The sequence below is a fragment of the Schistocerca gregaria genome, chromosome 6, assembly GCF_023897955.1.
Source record: "Schistocerca gregaria isolate iqSchGreg1 chromosome 6, iqSchGreg1.2, whole genome shotgun sequence".
Lineage (NCBI taxonomy): Eukaryota > Metazoa > Arthropoda > Insecta > Orthoptera > Acrididae > Schistocerca > Schistocerca gregaria.
The window spans coordinates 19952605-19975059 of NC_064925.1; the positions used below are offsets into that span (position 1 = coordinate 19952605).

Here is a 22455-nt window from a genome sequence, read left to right on the forward strand (position 1 = left end):
TGGTAAATATAATTAACATTTAAAATAATAGGGTATCTATTCCTAGTTTATTATTTAAATTTCACAGATGCATAAAAAGGGCCACAAATAAATTTTAACATTTCACCTTACAAATTTATATTTCAACCCTAATAATATAAACAACTGTTTTAACCAATAATATTCACTTGTATCAATCGTATAACCGCGGCTGCTGGCACGAATTATGCCGATACTAAATCAATTGCTAAATCCAAAATCACTTGATAATTAAATCAAATTACTGCAAAAAGAACATTTAGTCTAACAAAACTTACATATAATACAAAGAAAAAGTGAGTAAACAAGCAAGAATAAAACTTTTAAAAATAAAAGATAAGAAAATTTTAAATCTATTAATTCAGGAAAAAATAAAAGAATCAAATATTTAAAGAAAAAAAAGAAAAAAACCACAAACATTAACAAAAAAAAAAGAAACGCCCCTATGTATGACCACAACAACTTCTCTATTATATATAATTAAAGATTAATATGGAACATGTATAGCAATAAATGTATTATATTCTTTCTTATTTAATCTTTCTTTTCACTAATAAATAAATAAAGATTAAATAATATAATAAATATATTTATATAATTATGTAATTTAATATAATATGTTATTAATATGAATTCTTTTTTTTATATTAAGTTAACTTTCATATATATTAGTTAAATAATCTAATTATAGATAATTTACATAATTATATTATTATAATTAATATAATTATTTATATTAATTATAATATTTTATATTTAAATTAATAATTTTATTTATTATTTCCAATTATAATAATATTAAATATTAAATTACATATTATTATATATATTATATTATAATAACCTATTTTAAGCTAAAAACATAAGTAGCTATAATCCTAGGTAAATAATTGCATTAAAATAATCAATTGATAATGGTAAGATGAACTTATAATACTTTAATTTCAATTAAATGTAATATATTAATATAAATTATTTATTATATATATATATATAAAAAAATGAGCAGGATAAATTAATCCTAATTAAACAAAATAATACATAAAAGAATTTCAAAAAAAAACTTTCGATTTATATATTAAATAAATGAAGTGCCTGATTAAAGGGTTACCTTGATAGGGTAAATAAAGTAAATAAAATTACCTTCATTAAAATTACATAAGATAGAATTAAACTACCTCCTTTAGTATCAAAAACTAACGTGCATCATACACCTTAATGTAAAAAGGTAAGCTAAACAAGCTAATGGGTTCATACCCCATTTATAGAGGTATCAATCCTCTCCTTTTTAATGACCAACAACTCTACAAAACTTCTCTTCCTATCAACATTAATGATAGGAACGATCCTGTCCATTTCATCAAATTCCTGATTTGGGGTTTGAATAGGACTTGAGATCAACTTACTTTCATTTATTCCGCTCCTAACAAGAAATAAAAATATAATAATAAATGAATCATCAATTAAATATTTTATTGTCCAAGCAATAGCATCGACAATATTATTATTTTCAATTTTGCTGATTCAAATAAAATATCCCATTGGATGGGAAACAGAATTTATCCCATCAATAATAAATAGATCTAGACTATTATTAAAGATTGGAGCTGCACCCTTCCATTTCTGATTTCCAGAAGTTATAGGAGCATCAAGATGAAATAATTGTTTAACATTAATAACATGACAAAAAATCGCCCCAATAATGGTCTTATCTTATTGTATTCAATTAAGAACTTTTATTTGAACAATTATTATCTTAAGAATTATTATTGGGGCAATAGGAGGTTTAAATCAAACATCCTTACGACAACTTTTAGCATATTCATCAATCAGACATCTAGGTTGAATAATTAGATCATTAACAGTCAGAGAAAACATCTGAGAACTATACTTCATTATTTACTCACTATTAAGATTAATTATAGTTTTATTATTTAAGCAAATAAATTTATTTTTCATAAATCAAATTTATTCAGCCAGAAATATAAAAACCGAAATTAAATTCATAATATTCTTATCTTTATTATCTTTAGGTGGACTACCACCATTCCTTGGATTCTTACCAAAATGAATTGTAATACAATCATTAATAGAAAACAATATAACAACTATTATAACCATTATAGTTGTATTTACTACAATTACACTCTACTACTATATACATATTAGATTCTCAGCTCTAATTATATCATACAAAGAAAATTCGTGATCTATAAAGATAAAGTCCCAAAAATCAAGAATCATTCTTCCTATAACAGTAATAATTTCAACAATAGGATTGATTTCAACATCAACCTTAATTTCATTATACTAAGGACTTAAGTTAATCAAATTAATAACCTTCAAAGTTATAATTAAAAGAATAATCTTTTAGGCCTTAGTAAAATTTTACACCTCTAGAATTGCAGTCTAGAATCATAATTGAATATAAGACCTAAATATGATAAGAGAGAAAACATCTCATAAGTAGATTTACAGTGTACCACCTAAAATTCAGCCATCTTACCGCAAAAATGATTATTCTCTACAAACCATAAGGACATTGGTACTTTATACTTCATATTTGGAGCATGAGCAGGAATAGTAGGAACATCAATAAGAATACTTATTCGTGCTGAACTTGGCCAACCCGGATCTCTAATTGGGGATGACCAGATTTATAATGTTATTATTACAGCTCACGCATTCGTAATAATTTTCTTTATAGTAATACCTATTATAATTGGTGGATTTGGTAATTGACTTGTTCCACTAATAATTGGTGCACCAGATATAGCATTTCCACAAATAAATTATATAAGTTTTTGATTACTACCACCTTCACTAACCCTTCTTCTTACATCTTCTATAGTAGATAATGGTGCTGGTACAGGATGAACAGTTTACCCTCCTCTAGCAGGAGCTATTGCACACGGGGGTGCATCTGTAGATCTAGCTATTTTTTCACTGCACTTAGCAGGTGTATCATCTATTCTTGGTGCAGTGAATTTCATTACAACAGCAATTAATATACGATCAGAAAGTATAACTTTAGATCAAACACCTTTATTTGTATGATCTGTAGCTATTACAGCATTACTTCTCCTTCTTTCACTTCCAGTTTTAGCAGGAGCTATTACTATATTATTAACAGATCGAAATTTAAATACATCATTCTTTGACCTCGACGATACTCTGACTACCCAGACGCATATACATCATGAAACGTAGTATCAAGAATTGGGTCTACAATTTCTATTGTAGGAATCATTATATTCATTGTAATTATATGAGAAAGAATGATTACAAACCGAGCAATTATATTTAGAGCTAACATAAGAAGATCAACAGAATGACTACAAAATAACCCTCCTGCAGAACATAGTTACTCAGAATTACCATTAATCTCTAGATTCTAATATGGCAGATTAGTGCAGTAGATTTAAGCTCTACAAATAAAGGTTTGACCTTTTATTAGAATATATTTATTAATGGCAACATGATCAAATTTATCTCTTCAAGATGGAGCTTCACCATTAATGGAGCAATTATCATTCTTTCATGATCATACTATGGTCGTATTATTATTAATTACAATAATTGTAGGTTATGCCCTAAGTTATATATTATTTATTGCCTATACTAACCGTAATATACTTCATGGACATTTAATTGAAACAATCTGAACAGCTTTACCAGCAATTACATTAATTTTTATTGCCCTTCCATCATTACGACTATTATATTTACTTGATGATTCAGTAGATGCAATAATTACAATTAAAACCATTGGACGACAATGATATTGAAGATATGAATATTCAGACTTCATAGACGTAGAATTTGACACTTATATAACACCAGAACAAGACCTAGAAAATGATGGATTCCGACTACTAGATGTAGATAACCGAACAATCCTACCAATAAATACAGAAGTACGAGTATTAACAAGAGCATCAGATGTTCTACACTCATGAGCAGTTCCTGCATTAGGGGTTAAAATTGATGCAACGCCAGGTCGGTTAAATCAAGGAACATTCACAATAAATCGACCTGGATTATTCTTTGGACAATGCTCAGAAATCTGTGGAGCAAACCACAGATTTATACCAATTGTAATTGAAAGAACTTCAGTAAATTTATTTATTAAGTGATTATCTAAGATAATTTAAGGAGTTAGTTAAAATAAATAACATTAGAGTGTCAATCTAAAGTAACTAAAAAAAATTAGTACACCTTGAAATTCATCAGATGACTGAAAGTAAGTAATGGTCTCTTAAACCAAATAATAGTAAATTAACGACTACTTCTGATGGGGAAATTATATCCAAATCCCTCAAATATCCCCTCTTATATGATTCTCACTATTCATTATATTTTCAGCTACATTAATCTTGTTTAATCAAATAAACTTCTTCTCATTTAAACCTAACCTTATTAAAAGAGCAGAAAAAGAAACAATTGAAATAAAAAACTTAAATTGAAAATGATAACAAATCTATTCTCAACATTTGACCCATCAACTAACATCTTTAATTTATCATTAAATTGAACTAGAACATTTCTAGGACTATTATTAATCCCATCACTATTTTGACTTACACCATCACGAATTAACATTCTCTGAAATAAACTAAATTTAACCTTACATAATGAATTTAAAACACTTCTTGGACCAAAATCATTTAATCGAACAACATTCATTTTCATCTCAATTTTTATTATAATATTATTTAACAATTTCATAGGATTATTCCCTTATATTTTTACTAGAACAAGACATTTAGCATTAACATTTGCAATTGCCCTACCTATATGGCTAAGATTTATATTATTTGGATGAATTAACCATACTAATCATATATTTACACACCTTGTACCACAAGGTACACCGCCTGCATTAATATCATTTATAGTACTAATTGAAACAATTAGTAATGTTATTCGACCAGGTACATTAGCAGTACGGTTGGCAGCAAATATAATTGCAGGACACTTATTATTAACCTTATTAGGAAACACAGGACCATCTATAGCAATAAACTTAATCTCATTACTAATTATTGGACAAATACTTCTATTAATTCTAGAATCAGCAGTAGCAATAATTCAAGCCTATGTTTTCTCAATTCTAAGAACTCTATATTCTAGAGAAGTATATTAAACCTATGTTAACAACTCACTCAAACCACCCATTCCACTTAGTAGACTATAGACCTTGACCATTAACAGGAGCAATTGGAGCAATAGTCCTAGTATCAGGACTAGCAAAATGATTCCACCTATTTAATATTAACTTATTCATAATTGGATTTGGAATTACCCTACTAACTATAATTCAATGATGACGAGATGTAGTACGAGAAGGAACATATCAAGTATTACATACAGGATTTGTATCAATTGGATTACGATGAGGAATAATTTTATTTATTGCATCAGAGGTATTATTTTTCGTTTCTTTTTTTTGAGCATTCTTTAGAAGAAGATTAGCACCAACAATTGAACTAGGAATACTATGACCTCCAATAGGAATTCAACCCTTTAACCCTATACAAATTCCATTACTTAATACAGCTATTCTCTTAGCATCAGGAGTAACAGTAACATGAGCACATCATAGTTTAATGGAATCTAATCATACTCAAGCACTACAAGGATTATTCTTCACAGTGTTATTAGGACTATACTTTACAATACTTCAAGCATATGAATATTGAGAAGCACCTTTTACCATTGCAGATGCAGTTTATGGATCAACATTCTTTGTTGCAACAGGATTCCATGGTTTACACGTAATTATTGGAACAATCTTTTTATCTACATGTCTACTTCGACACTCAATAAATCAATTTTCACCAAGACATCACTTTGGATTTGAAGCAGCAGCATGATACTGACACTTCGTAGATGTAGTATGATTATTCTTATATATCTCTATTTATTGATGAGGTAGATAATTGTTTTTCTAGTATAAATAGTACATTTGACTTCCAATCAGAAAGCTTGATATAAATCAAGAAAAACAATTCTAATTCTATCAACAAGAGTTTTCATTAGATTTATTATTCCAATAATTGTTATAATCCTGGCAACAACACTATCAAAAAAATTAATTAATGATCGAGAAAAAAGATCACCATTTGAATGTGGGTTTGATCCAAAAAGATCAGCACGAATACCATTCTCAATACGATTCTTCCTAATCGCAGTAATCTTTTTAATGTTTGATGTAGAAATTGCACTAATTCTACCAATTGTAATTATTTTTAAAACTTCAGACATTATAATCTGAACAGTATCAACAATATTTTTTATTCTAGTTCTATTAGGAGGACTATACCATGAATGAAACCAAGGAGCATTACAATGAGCAGAATAAAGGGTTGTAGTTAAATATAACATTTGGGTTGCATTCAAAAAGTATTGATATTATCAATCAACCTTAAATAGAATAAGAAGCGAAATATTGCAGTCAGTTTCGACCTGGAAGATTGGTATGTACTACCCTTATTCTTATTAATTGAAGCCAAAAAGAGGCGTATTACTGTTAATAATATAATTGAACTATAATAGTTCCAATTAAGGAAATGTAAAGCCAATATGAAAGCTGCTAACTTTTTATATTAGCGGTTAAACTCCGTTAACAATTCTAAAATTTATATAGTTTAAATAAAACATTACATTTTCACTGTAAAAATAATATATCTATATTTATAAATACTTAAAAGTAAAAATACTTCCTTAACATCTTCAGTGTCACGCTCTAATTATAAGCTATTTAAGTAAACGAAAAACAATATTACCAAAATAAATATTCAAAAAATAAAAGTTAAAAGATAAATCTTGAAATTAGAATCATATCAACCTTGAATATAACCAATTAAATAAATAAATAATCTATATAAACCTTGACCACCAAGTAATTCACCTCAACCATAATCAAATGACTTAGATGAATAATAACCTATTTTTAAAGGAATATATCTAATAAACTTAGTTGAAAGAAAAGGTATAAATCATATAGAACCAGCAAATCTAACAAAAGAAAGTATACTTAAAGAAAATAAATTATGAGAAAAATCAAAATTAGAAATAAGATAACCTAAATAAGCACCTAAAATAACAACTGTAATAGTTAAAAACTTTAAATAATAAGGTTAGCAATCACATGAGGAATAGGAAAAATTAATCAAGATAAAAGACTACCACCAAAAACAGCAACAAACAATAGACCAATTATTCCAAATGAAATATAATAACCCTTATCATCAAAAGAAAATCTAGAATAAAAATTATTATCACCAGATATTGAATAATAAAACAAACGAAAAGAATAAGAAGCAGTTAAACCAGTAGAAAAAAAATAAAGAAAAAAAATTAAACAATTAATTCATCTTAAACAAACCATCTCAAGAATTAAATCCTTTGAATAAAATCCCGCTTAAAAAGGTATTCCACACAAAGATAAACTAGAAACATTAAAACAAACTGAAGTTAAAGGTATGAAATTAACAATTGATCCTATAAAACGAATATCCTGAGAATCCTTCAAATTATGAATTATTGAACCTGCACATATAAATAATAATGCCTTAAATAAAGCATGAGCCAATAAATGAAAAAATGCAAGCTTTGGATAACCTATAGCCAAAATTCTTATTATTAAACCAAGTTGTCTTAAAGTAGAAAGAGCAATAATCTTCTTTAAATCAGACTCAAAATTAGCGCCCAATCCAGCCATAAATATAGTTATACAACCAATTAAAAGTAAAAATCAACCACAATTATAAGTATCCAATATTGGTCTAAAACGAATTAATAAATAAACACCAGCAGTAACAAGAGTAGAAGAATGAACTAAAGCAGAAACAGGAGTAGGAGCTGCTATAGCAGCAGGAAGTCATGAAGAGAAAGGAATCTGAGCTCTCTTAGTTATAGCTGCTAAAACAATTAATATAGTAATGAGCTTTATTTCAAAAGAATTAGAAATAAAATCATAATAATAAATATAATTTCAACCACCAAAATTTAACATTCATGCAATAGAAATTAAAATAGCAACATCACCAATACGATTAGAAAGTGCAGTTAATATACCAGCACCATAAGATTTTACATTTTGATAATAAATAACTAAACAATAAGAAACTAAACCTAAACCATCTCAACCTAATAAAATTCTAATTAAATTAGGACTAATAATTAAAAAACCTATAGAAAGAATAAATATTAAAACAATAATAATAAAACGATTTATATTCTTTTCACCAGATATATAATCCTCTCTATAATAAATAACCAAAGAAGAAATATATATAACAAAAGATATAAAAATAAGAGATATTCAATCCAAAATTAAAGTTATAACAACTATAGAACCATTTAAATTGAAAAGCTCTCACTCAACAAAAACTCTATAATCAATTATTAAATAATAAATACCTAAAATAAAAATTATAGTTCTCGAAATAAACAAAGAAAAAAAAACTCAAAGAACAAATAGAAAATAAATTCACGGCCTAAGATGAAAAACTTCATATCATTGATTCCACAAAACAATATTTTTAATTAAAATACTTAAGCAAACTAAACAAAGAAATATTCACCCTTTAAACAGAGAATATTTAAAGGCAATCAATGTAAAAGTAAAAGATGATATTCACGAAAATAACCAAGAGAACAAGTATAAACACCAGAATAATAATTCCCATGCTGAGAATAAGAATATATATACAAAGTATAAACAGCTCTAAAAAAAGATAAAAAAATCAAAGCAAAGAATCTAAAAGAAGATCAAGATATAATTCTATTTAATAATCTAATTTCACCTACCAAATTTAAAGAAGGAGGAGCAGCCATATTTGATGATCTTAAAAGAAATCATCATAAAGCCATTCTTGGCATCAAATTAATTATACCCTTGTTAATTAATAATCTTCGTCTACCTAAACGTTCATAAATAATATTAGATAAACAAAATAAACCAGAAGAACATAAACCATGACCAACCATTAGAGAAAGAGAACCTACACAACCTCATCAATTCATAGTCATCAATCCACCAATAACCATTCTTATATGAGCAACAGAAGAATATGCAATTAAAGACTTTACATCAACCTGACGAAAACAAATAAATCTTACAATAACACCCCCAGATAAACCTAAAGACAATCAAAAATAATTAAACTTTAAACCCAAATAAGAAATAACCTTTATAACACGAAAAATACCATAACCACCTAACTTTAATAAAACACCAGCAAGAATTATTCTACCTGAAATAGGGGCCTCTACATGAGCCTTAGGAAGTCATAAATGAACCAAAAACATAGGTATCTTAACTAAAAAAGCCAAAATTATAAATACATAAAACATAAAATAATAAGAACCAAAATCAACCAATAAAGGAAAATATAAAGTATTAGAAAAATCATAAACCTTAAATAAAACTAATAATAAAGGTAATCTAGCAACCAAAGTATAAAAAATTAAATAAACACCAGCCTGCAAACGCTCAGGTTGATAACCCCAACACAAAATTAAAAGTAAAGTAGGAACTAATCTAGCCTCAAAAAAAATATAAAAAGAAAGAAGACTTAAACTAGCAAATGAACAATAAAGCATAATTATTAAAATCAAAACCATAAAAACAAAAAAATTAGAATGATATGAACTTAAATAAACTGAACCTCTAGCAGTGATTATTAAAGAACAAATCCAAAAACTAAGTAAAATTAAACTAAAAGAAAAATAATCAATACCAAAATAATATCTAATTATATTCAAATCAGCATATGAATAAACACAAATTATAAAAACAAAACCCGACAGAAACATTAAAGAATGAACCAACCATCAACAATTATTTAATAAACAAAGAGGGATCAAAAAAATAGTTATAAATAAACACTTTAACATAAAGATAAACCAAAAGAATTAAAAAAATCATTACCATGAGAACGAATTATTGAAACTAAAATAGAAAGACCTAAAGCACCCTCACAAACAGAAAAAACTAAAAAAATAACAGGAAAAAAATAATCATAATCAAACTCAATAAGAAAAACAATAACTAACATAAATAAAGAAAGAACAATATATTCTAATCTAAAAGAACCATTAATAAATGTTTACGTTTAGAAGAAAAAACATAAACACCAGCAAAATAAATCAATAAAGAAGTAAAAATAGAGAATATAAACATTAGTTTTAATAGTTTAAAAAAAACGCCGGTCTTGTAAACCGGAAATAAGTCCAGCCCCCACTTTTAAAACTTCAGAGGTGGAAAAGCTTCCATCATCGGTCCCCAAAACCGGTATTTTAAATAAACTAACCCCTGAAATGATCAAAATAATAATTATATCATTATCAAATGTAATAAATATTAATTTTATCAAATTAAGACACCCAATATCAATAATGCTTTTTATTATCCTTCAAACCTTCCTAGTTGGATTAATAACAGGAACAATAATAGAAAGATATTGATTATCATATATTTTATTTTTAACATTTCTTGGTGGTATACTAGTATTATTTATTTACATTACAAGAATTGCATCAAACGAAATATTTCAGCCTAAATCAATCACTATAATTATTACATTAATAATGTGAGTATTTATCATATTAATATTAATTATTCTAGATATATCTATATTTATAGACTTTTTCAAAAACACCGAAACTATAAATATTGATAATTCAATCAATTATCAAGAAATAACAATATCTTTAGAAAAATTATATAATAGACCAACATTCATTATTACAATAATAATAATAATTTATTTATTTTTAGCACTACTAGCAGTTGTTAAAATCACCAATATTAATCAGGGACCTATTCGTAAAATAAGATAATTACTAATGAATAAACCCTTACGATTAAGACATCCTTTAATTAAAATTATTAATAACTCTTTAATTGACTTACCTGCCCCAACAAATATTTCATTTTGATGAAATTTTGGATCCCTATTAGGGTTATGTTTGGTAATTCAAATCGTAACTGGACTATTTTTAGCTATACATTATACATCAAATATTGAAATAGCATTCAGTAGTGTAGTACACATCTGCCGAGACGTAAATAATGGTTGAATTATCCGAACCTTACACGCAAATGGAGCATCTATATTTTTTATTTGTATTTACTTACATGTAGGACGGGGAATTTACTATGGATCTTATATATATATACATACCTGAATAATTGGTACAGTGATTTTATTTTTAGTTATAGCAACTGCATTTATAGGATATGTCTTACCCTGAGGCCAAATATCTTTTTGAGGTACAACAGTAATTACTAATTTATTATCAGCAATCCCATACTTAGGAACAGATTTAGTCCAATGAGTATGAGGAGGATTCGCTGTTGATAATGCAACATTAAATCGATTCTTCACATTCCATTTTGTATTACAATTTATTATTGCTGCTATAGCAGCAATTCATTTATTTTTTCTTCACCAAACAGGATATAATAATCCTCTTGGACTAAATGGAGATATTGAAAAAATTCCATTCCATCCATACTTTACCTTTAAGGATTCTATTACATTTGTAATAATAACATCATTATTAATTATACTATGTTTAATTAATCCTTACCTATTAGGAGATCCAGATAACTTTGTACCTGCCAACCCATTAGTAACACCAGTTCACATTCAACCAGAATGATATTTCCTATTTGCATATGCAATTCTACGATCTATCCCTAATAAGTTAGGAGGTGTTATTGCATTATTTTTATCAATTAGAATCTTAATAATTTTACCATTTTATAATAAAACACCATTCCGAGGCATTCAATTTTACCCTATTAATCAAATTTTATTCTGAATTATAGTAGTTGTTGTATGCTTACTAACGTGAATTGGTAAACGACCTGTTGAAGAACCTTATATTATAACAGGTCAAATCTTAACAATTATTTACTTCACATATTTCTTAATTAATGTCCATGTCGCAAACGCATGAGATAAATTAATTAAGGAATAAAGTTAATTAGCTTAGGAAAAGCATATGTTTTGAAAACATAAAATTAGAAGTTTAACTCTTCTATTAACTTTTCTCAAAAAATTTCACTAAACAAATGAGATAAATAAAATCTTTAAACCAACAAAGAAAATAAAAAAATTCAAAGATAAAGGTAAAAAACTTTTTCAAGCTAAGTACATTAATTTATCATAACGGAACCGTGGTAATGTTCCACGAACCCAAATAAAACCAAAAGATATAATAGCAAGCTTAATAAAAAATATAAAAGAATAAAAATCACCGCCCAAAAAAATTAAAGCCAATAACATTCTTATGAAGACAATTCTAGTATTTTCAGCTAAAAAAATTAAAGTAAAACCACCCGCACCATACTCAATATTAAATCCTGAAACTAACTCAGATTGCCCTTCAGCAAAATCAAAAGGAGTACGATTAGTTTCAGCTAAGCAAGAAGCAAAACAAGCTAAAGCTAAGGGAAAAGAAATAATAATAAATCAACAATAAAGCTGATAGTTTATAAAATCAAACATATTAAAACTACCAATTAAAATAATTAAAGACAATAAAATTAAAGCTAAACTAACTTCATAAGAAATTGTTTGAGCAACAGAACGAAGAGAACCTAATAATGAATAATTTGAATTAGAAGATCAACCAGCAATTATAACAGTATAAACACCTAATCTAGTACAACATAAAAAAAATAAAAATCCATAAGAAAAAGAACACATATAAGTTAAATAAGGAAAAATTACTCAAACGGCTAAAGAAATCATTAAATTAAAAACAGGGGAAAAATAATATAGTAGGTAATTAGATATAATAGGAATTGGCTGCTCCTTACAAATTAACTTAATAGCATCTCTAAATGGCTGAGGAATTCCAACAAAACCTACCTTATTTGGACCCTTTCGAATCTAAATATAACCTAAAACCTTACGCTCTAATAAAGTTAAAAAGGCAACACTAATTAAAACACAAATAACCAATAAAAGAAAATCCAAAATAAATATAAATAAATCATAAAGTATCAATACTATTTGTAGAAAAAATCTACATAAATGAATTCTAAAATCAACACATTAATCTGTCAAAATAGTAAATAAATTAATATTAATCAATATAACAAAAAATATTTTAACCATATGGTCCTTTCATACTAATATGGATTAACAATCTTAGGATAGAAACCGACCTGGCTCACGCCGGTCTGAACTCAGATCATGTAAGAATTTAAAGGTCGAACAGACCTAATCATTGGGCTCCTGCACCCAAAATTTTTCTTAATCCAACATCGAGGTCGCAATCTGCTTTGTCGATATGAGCTCTCAAAAACAATTACGCTGTTATCCCTAAGGTAACTTAATCTTATGATCATAAATTATGGATCAAAATAACAAACATAAATAAATGATATAATAATGAAGAGTTTATCTATTCTTCATGTCACCCCAACAAAACATCATCATTAAATATAGAAAGACAAACAAAAAACTATATAAAAGTAAAATGTCAAGCTCTATAGGGTCTTCTCGTCCTAAAGAAGAATTTAAGCCTTTTGACTCAAAAGTTAAATTCAAAAATTTATTAAGAGACAGTTGATTTCTCGTCAAGCCATTCATTCCAGCCACTAATTAAGAGACTAATGATTATGCTACCTTTGCACGGTCAAAATACCGCGGCTCTTTAAAAATACGCTCAGTGAGCAGGCCAGACCTCAAAATATAAACAAGAGGACATGTTTTTGATAAACAGGCGGAAATCAATTTTGCCTAGTTCCTTATAATAAGTTCACAAGGTAAAAATTTCATACAAATAAATATACTAATTCTATCATTATTACAAAAATTTTAAAATTAAATTAATAATCTTAATAAAAAACCTAAAATATTTATAAAATCAAAATAAAAAATAATGAACTAAAACGTAATCTTAAAGATAGCTGGTTTAAAGCTTACTATTATATTTCTATAAAATAAATTATAGGTTATTAACTTCAAAGCTTATCCCTTAAAGAATAAATAAGTTAATATTTTTACTTAAAAAATTAAATAAAAACAAATAACTTTAAAAAATTAAATTTTTTCTTAAGAAACTAGATATCTTGGGAAACGATTAACATCTCATTTCTATAAATAATTTAATAATAATTATGATACATTAACTATAAATTATTTATAAATCAACCCAAATCGAGACAAGTAAAATAAATACTAAAATTTTGATAAACCCTGATACAAAAGGTACAATAAATAAAATCTACTTAAAAAAATTTAAAATAATATTTCATAAAACACTTACATTACCAATAAACTATAATTTAAAAAATCATTTCTATAAAATATACTAAGACAAAAATACAATAAAATTATTTGTATTAAATAATTAAATAAACAAAAAATAAATATAATAAAATAAATAATCAAGATATCCTGATTTGCACAGAAAAATTTTCAGTGTAAATGAAACACTTTACTAATAAGTTATATCTTGAAACTCTTCCTAGATACACTTTCCAGTACATCTACTATGTTACGACTTATCTCATCTAAATTGAAGCTACTTTAAAATAAAATAGAATAATCAATAATGAGAGCGACGGGCGATGTGTACACATCTCAGAGCCAATATCAGTTAAATTAAATAAATTAAATTACTATCAAATCCACCTTCATTAACAGTATTTCACTATCAAATCCGTTATAAACAAAAATCTATTGTAACCCACCTCCTCTTAACTATAAGCTGCACCTTGACCTGAAATATTTTATAATTATAAATCTTGAGAATTATAACTCTAAAAAGATTCTCTGATAACGGAGATATACAAACAAATAAATTAAGTAGAGTAAATCATGTATTATCAATCATGGGGTAGGTTCCTCTGAATGGAATGAGATACCGCCAAATTCTTTGGGTTTAAAGACCTTAACTAATAGTACCCTAGTAAATATAATTAACATTTAAAATAATAGGGTATCTAATCCTAGTTTATTATTCAAATTTCACAGATTCATAAAAAGGGCCACAAATAAATTTTAACATTTCACCTTACAAATTTATATTTCAACCCTAATAATATAAACAACTGTTTTAACCAATAATATTCACTTGTATCAATCGTATAACCGCGGCTGCTGGCACGAATTATGCCGATACTAAATCAATTGCTAAATCCAAAATCACTTGATAATTAAATCAAATTACTGCAAAAAGAACATTTAGTCTAACAAAACTTACATATAATACAAAGAAAAAGTGAATAAACAAGCAAGAATAAAACTTTTAAAAATAAAAAATAAGAAAATTTTAAATCTATCAATTCAGGAAAAAATAAAAGATTCAAATATTTAAAGAAAAAAAAAGAAAAAACCACAAACATTAACAAAAAAAAAGAAACGCCCCTATGTATGACCACAACAACTTCTCTATTATATATAATTAAAGATTAATATGGAACATGTATAGCAATAAATGTATTATATTCTTTCTTATTTAATCTTTCTTTTCACTAATAAATAAAGAAAGATTAAATAATATAATAAATAAATTTTATACAATTATGAAATTTAATATAATATGTTATTAATATGAATTCTTTTTTATATTAAGTTAACTTTCATATATATTTGTTAAATAATCTAATTATAGATAATTTACATAATTATATTATTATAATTAATATAATTACTTATATTAATTATAATATTTTATATTTAAATTAATAATTTTATTTATTATATCCAATTATAATAATATTAAATATTAAATTACATATTATTATATATATTATATTATAATAACCTATTTTAAGCTAAAAACATAAGTAGCTATAATCCTAGGTAAATAATTGCATTAAAATAATCAATTGATAATGGTAAGATGAACTTATAATACTTTAATTTCAATTAAATGTAATATATTAATATAAATTATTTATTATATATATATATATAAAAAAACATAAAATGAGCAGGATAAATTAATCCTAATTAAACAAAATAATACATAAAAGAATTTCAAAAAAAAACTTTCGATTTAAATATTAAATAAATGAAGTGCCTGATTAAAGGGTTACCTTGATAGGGTAAATAAAGTAAATAAAATTACCTTCATTAAAATTACATAAGATAGAATTAAACTACCTCCTTTAGTATCAAAAACTAACGTGCATCATACACCTTAATGTAAAAAGGTAAGCTAAACAAGCTAATGGGTTCATACCCCATTTATAGAGGTATCAATCCTCTCCTTTTTAATGACCAACAACTCTACAAAACTTCTCTTCCTATCAACATAATGATAGGAATGATCCTGTCCATTTCATCAAATTCCTGATTTGGGGTTTGAATAGGACTTGAGATCAACTTACTTTCATTTATTCCGCTCCTAACAAGAAATAAAAATATAATAATAAATGAATCATCAATTAAATATTTTATTGTCCAAGCAATAGCATCGACAATATTATTATTTTCAATTTTGCTGATTCAAATAAAATATCCCATGGGATGGGAAACAGAATTTATCCCATCAATAATAATTAGATCTAGACTATTATTAAAGATTGGAGCTGCACCTTTCCATTTCTGATTTCCAGAAGTTATAGGAGCATCAAGATGAAATAATTGTTTAACATTAATAACATGACAAAAAATCGCCCCAATAATGGTCTTATCTTATTGTATTCAATTAAGAACTTTTATTTGAACAATTATTATCTTAAGAATTATTATTGGGGCAATAGGAGGTTTAAATCAAACATCCTTACGACAACTTTTAGCATATTCATCAATCAGACATTTAGGTCGAATAATTAGATCATTAACAGTCAGAGAAAACATCTGAGAACTATACTTCATTATTTACTCACTATTAAGATTAATTATAGTTTTATTATTTAAGCAAATAAATTTATTTTTCATAAATCAAATTTACTCAGCCAGAAATATAAAAACCGAAATTAAATTCATAATATTCTTATCTTTATTATCTTTAGGTGGACTACCACCATTCCTTGGATTCTTACCAAAATGAATTGTAATACAATCATTAATAGAAAACAATATAACAACTATTATAACTATTATAGTTGTATTAACTACAATTACACTCTACTACTATATACGTATTAGATTCTCAGCTCCAATTATATCATACACAGAAAATTCGTGATCTATAAAGATAAAGTCCCAAAAATCAAGAATCATTCTTCCTATAACAGTAATAATTTCAACAATAGGATTGATTTCAATATCAACCTTAATTTCATTATACTAAGGACTTAAGTTAATCAAACTAATAACCTTCAAAGTTATAATTAAAAGAATAATCTTTTAGGCCTTAGTAAAATTTTACACCTCTAGAATTGCAGTCTAGAATCATAATTGAATATAAGACCTAAATATGATAAGAGAGAAAACATCTCATAAGTAGATTTACAGTCTACCACCTAAAATTCAGCCATCTTACCGCAAATATGATTATTCTCAACAAACCATAAGGACATTGGTACTTTATACTTCATATTTGGAGCATGAGCAGGAATAGTAGGAACATCAATAAGAATACTTATTCGTGCTGAACTTGGCCAACCCGGATCTCTAATTGGGGATGACCAGATTTATAATGTTATTATTACAGCTCACGCATTCGTAATAATTTTCTTTATAGTAATACCTATTATAATTGGTGGATTTGGTAATTGACTTGTTCCACTAATAATTGGTGCACCAGATATAGCATTTCCACGAATAAATAATATAAGTTTTTGATTACTACCACCTTCACTAACCCTTCTTCTTACATCTTCTATAGTAGATAATGGTGCTGGTACAGGATGAACAGTTTACCCTCCTCTAGCAGGAGCTATTGCACATGGGGGTGCATCTGTAGATCTAGCTATTTTTTCACTGCACTTAGCAGGTGTATCATCTATTCTTGGTGCAGTGAATTTCATTACAACAGCAATTAATATACGATCAGAAAGTATAACTTTAGATCAAACACCTTTATTTGTATGATCTGTAGCTATTACAGCATTACTTCTCCTTCTTTCACTTCCAGTTTTAGCAGGAGCTATTACTATATTATTAACAGATCGAAATTTAAATACATCATTCTTTGACCCTGCAGGAGGGGGTGACCCAATTCTATATCAACATCTATTTTGATTCTTTGGACACCCAGAAGTTTATATTTTAATTCTACCGGGGTTCGGAATTATTTCACATATTGTATGTCAAGAAAGAGGAAAAATTGAATCATTTGGAACATTAGGTATAATTTATGCTATACTATCAATTGGACTAATAGGATTTATTGTATGAGCACATCATATATTTACAGTAGGAATGGATGTTGACACACGAGCATATTTTACATCAGCAACAATAATTATTGCTGTACCTACAGGAATTAAGGTATTTAGATGATTAGCTACATTATATGGAACTAAATTCAAGTTCAATCCACCATTATTATGAGCTCTAGGATTTATTTTCCTATTTACAATTGGTGGATTAACAGGATTAGTATTAGCAAATTCATCACTTGATATTGTATTACATGATACATATTATGTAGTAGCCCACTTTCATTATGTATTATCTATGGGAGCAGTATTTGCAATTATAGGAGGTGTCATTCAATGATATCCACTATTTACAGGATTAACTATAAATAATACATGATTAAAAATCCAATTTACAATTATATTCATTGGAGTAAATTTAACATTCTTTCCTCAACACTTCCTAGGATTAGCAGGAATACCTCGACGATACTCTGACTACCCAGACGCATATACATCATGAAACGTAGTATCAAGAATTGGGTCTACAATTTCTATTGTAGGAATCATTATATTCATTGTAATTATATGAGAAAGAATGATTACAAACCGAGCAATTATATTTAGAGCTAACATAAGAAGATCAACAGAATGACTACAAAATAACCCTCCTGCAGAACATAGTTACTCAGAATTACCATTAATCTCTAGATTCTAATATGGCAGATTAGTGCAGTAGATTTAAGCTCTACAAATAAAGGTTTGACCTTTTATTAGAATATATTTATTAATGGCAACATGATCAAATTTATCTCTTCAAGATGGAGCTTCACCATTAATGGAGCAATTATCATTCTTTCATGATCATACTATGGTCGTATTATTATTAATTACAATAATTGTAGGTTATGCCCTAAGTTATATATTATTTATTGCCTATACTAACCGTAATATACTTCATGGACATTTAATTGAAACAATCTGAACAGCTTTACCAGCAATTACATTAATTTTTATTGCCCTTCCATCATTACGACTATTATATTTACTTGATGATTCAGTAGATGCAATAATTACAATTAAAACCATTGGACGACAATGATATTGAAGATATGAATATTCAGACTTCATAGACGTAGAATTTGACACTTATATAACACCAGAACAAGACCTAGAAAATGATGGATTCCGACTACTAGATGTAGATAACCGAACAATCCTACCAATAAATACAGAAGTACGAGTATTAACAAGAGCATCAGATGTTCTACACTCATGAGCAGTTCCTGCATTAGGGGTTAAAATTGATGCAACGCCAGGTCGGTTAAATCAAGGAACATTCACAATAAATCGACCTGGATTATTCTTTGGACAATGCTCAGAAATCTGTGGAGCAAACCACAGATTTATACCAATTGTAATTGAAAGAACTTCAGTAAATTTATTTATTAAGTGATTATCTAAGATAATTTAAGGAGTTAGTTAAAATAAATAACATTAGAGTGTCAATCTAAAGTAACTAAAAAAAATTAGTACACCTTGAAATTCATCAGATGACTGAAAGTAAGTAATGGTCTCTTAAACCAAATAATAGTAAATTAACGACTACTTCTGATGGGGAAATTATATCCAAATCCCTCAAATATCCCCTCTTATATGATTCTCACTATTCATTATATTTTCAGCTACATTAATCTTGTTTAATCAAATAAACTTCTTCTCATTTAAACCTAACCTTATTAAAAGAGCAGAAAAAGGAACAATTGAAATAAAAAACTTAAATTGAAAATGATAACAAATCTATTCTCAACATTTGACCCATCAACTAACATCTTTAATTTATCATTAAATTGAACTAGAACATTTCTAGGACTATTATTAATCCCATCACTATTTTGACTTACACCATCACGAATTAACATTCTCTGAAATAAACTAAATTTAACCTTACATAATGAATTTAAAACACTTCTTGGACCAAAATCATTTAATCGAACAACATTCATTTTCATCTCAATTTTTATTATAATATTATTTAACAATTTCATAGGATTATTCCCTTATATTTTTACTAGAACAAGACATTTAGCATTAACATTTGCAATTGCCCTACCTATATGGCTAAGATTTATATTATTTGGATGAATTAACCATACTAATCATATATTTACACACCTTGTACCACAAGGTACACCGCCTGCATTAATATCATTTATAGTACTAATTGAAACAATTAGTAATGTTATTCGACCAGGTACATTAGCAGTACGGTTGGCAGCAAATATAATTGCAGGACACTTATTATTAACCTTATTAGGAAACACAGGACCATCTATAGCAATAAACTTAATCTCATTACTAATTATTGGACAAATACTTCTATTAATTCTAGAATCAGCAGTAGCAATAATTCAAGCCTATGTTTTCTCAATTCTAAGAACTCTATATTCTAGAGAAGTATATTAAACCTATGTTAACAACTCACTCAAACCACCCATTCCACTTAGTAGACTATAGACCTTGACCATTAACAGGAGCAATTGGAGCAATAGTCCTAGTATCAGGACTAGCAAAATGATTCCACCTATTTAATATTAACTTATTCATAATTGGATTTGGAATTACCCTACTAACTATAATTCAATGATGACGAGATGTAGTACGAGAAGGAACATATCAAGTATTACATACAGGATTTGTATCAATTGGATTACGATGAGGAATAATTTTATTTATTGCATCAGAGGTATTATTTTTCGTTTCTTTTTTTGAGCATTCTTTAGAAGAAGATTAGCACCAACAATTGAACTAGGAATACTATGACCTCCAATAGGAATTCAACCCTTTAACCCTATACAAATTCCATTACTTAATACAGCTATTCTCTTAGCATCAGGAGTAACAGTAACATGAGCACATCATAGTTTAATGGAATCTAATCATACTCAAGCACTACAAGGATTATTCTTCACAGTGTTATTAGGACTATACTTTACAATACTTCAAGCATATGAATATTGAGAAGCACCTTTTACCATTGCAGATGCAGTTTATGGATCAACATTCTTTGTTGCAACAGGATTCCATGGTTTACACGTAATTATTGGAACAATCTTTTTATCAACATGTCTACTTCGACACTCAATAAATCAATTTTCACCAAGACATCACTTTGGATTTGAAGCAGCAGCATGATACTGACACTTCGTAGATGTAGTATGATTATTCTTATATATCTCTATTTATTGATGAGGTAGATAATTGTTTTTCTAGTATAAATAGTACATTTGACTTCCAATCAGAAAGCTTGATATAAATCAAGAAAAACAATTCTAATTCTATCAACAAGAGTTTTCATTAGATTTATTATTCCAATAATTGTTATAATCCTGGCAACAACACTATCAAAAAAATTAATTAATGATCGAGAAAAAAGATCACCATTTGAATGTGGGTTTGATCCAAAAAGATCAGCACGAATACCATTCTCAATACGATTCTTCCTAATTGCAGTAATCTTTTTAATGTTTGATGTAGAAATTGCACTAATTCTACCAATTGTAATTATTTTTAAAACTTCAGACATTATAATCTGAACAGTATCAACAATATTTTTTATTCTAGTTCTATTACGAGGACTATACCATGAATGAAACCAAGGAGCATTACAATGAGCAGAATAAAGGGTTGTAGTTAAATATAACATTTGGGTTGCATTCAAAAAGTATTGATATTATCAATCAACCTTAAATAGAATAAGAAGCGAAATATTGCAGTCAGTTTCGACCTGGAAGATTGGTATGTACTACCCTTATTCTTATTAATTGAAGCCAAAAAGAGGCGTATTACTGTTAATAATATAATTGAACTATAATAGTTCCAATTAAGGAAATGTAAAGCCAATATGAAAGCTGCTAACTTTTTATATTAGCGGTTAAACTCCGTTAACAATTCTAAAATTTATATAGTTTAAATAAAACATTACATTTTCACTGTAAAAATAATATATCTATATTTATAAATACTTAAAAGTAAAAATACTTCCTTAACATCTTCAGTGTCACGCTCTAATTATAAGCTATTTAAGTAAACGAAAAACAATATTACCAAAATAAATATTCAAAAAATAAAAGTTAAAAGATAAATCT

The 22455-nt window shown here is 27.0% G+C and overlaps 1 long non-coding RNA gene across 2 annotated transcripts in view; it reads left to right on the forward strand.

The window, feature by feature from the left end:
• LOC126278644 (uncharacterized) overlaps positions 1-22455 on the forward strand; it is a 325715-nt gene that overhangs the window by 67344 nt on the left and 235916 nt on the right. The window lies entirely within an intron of this gene.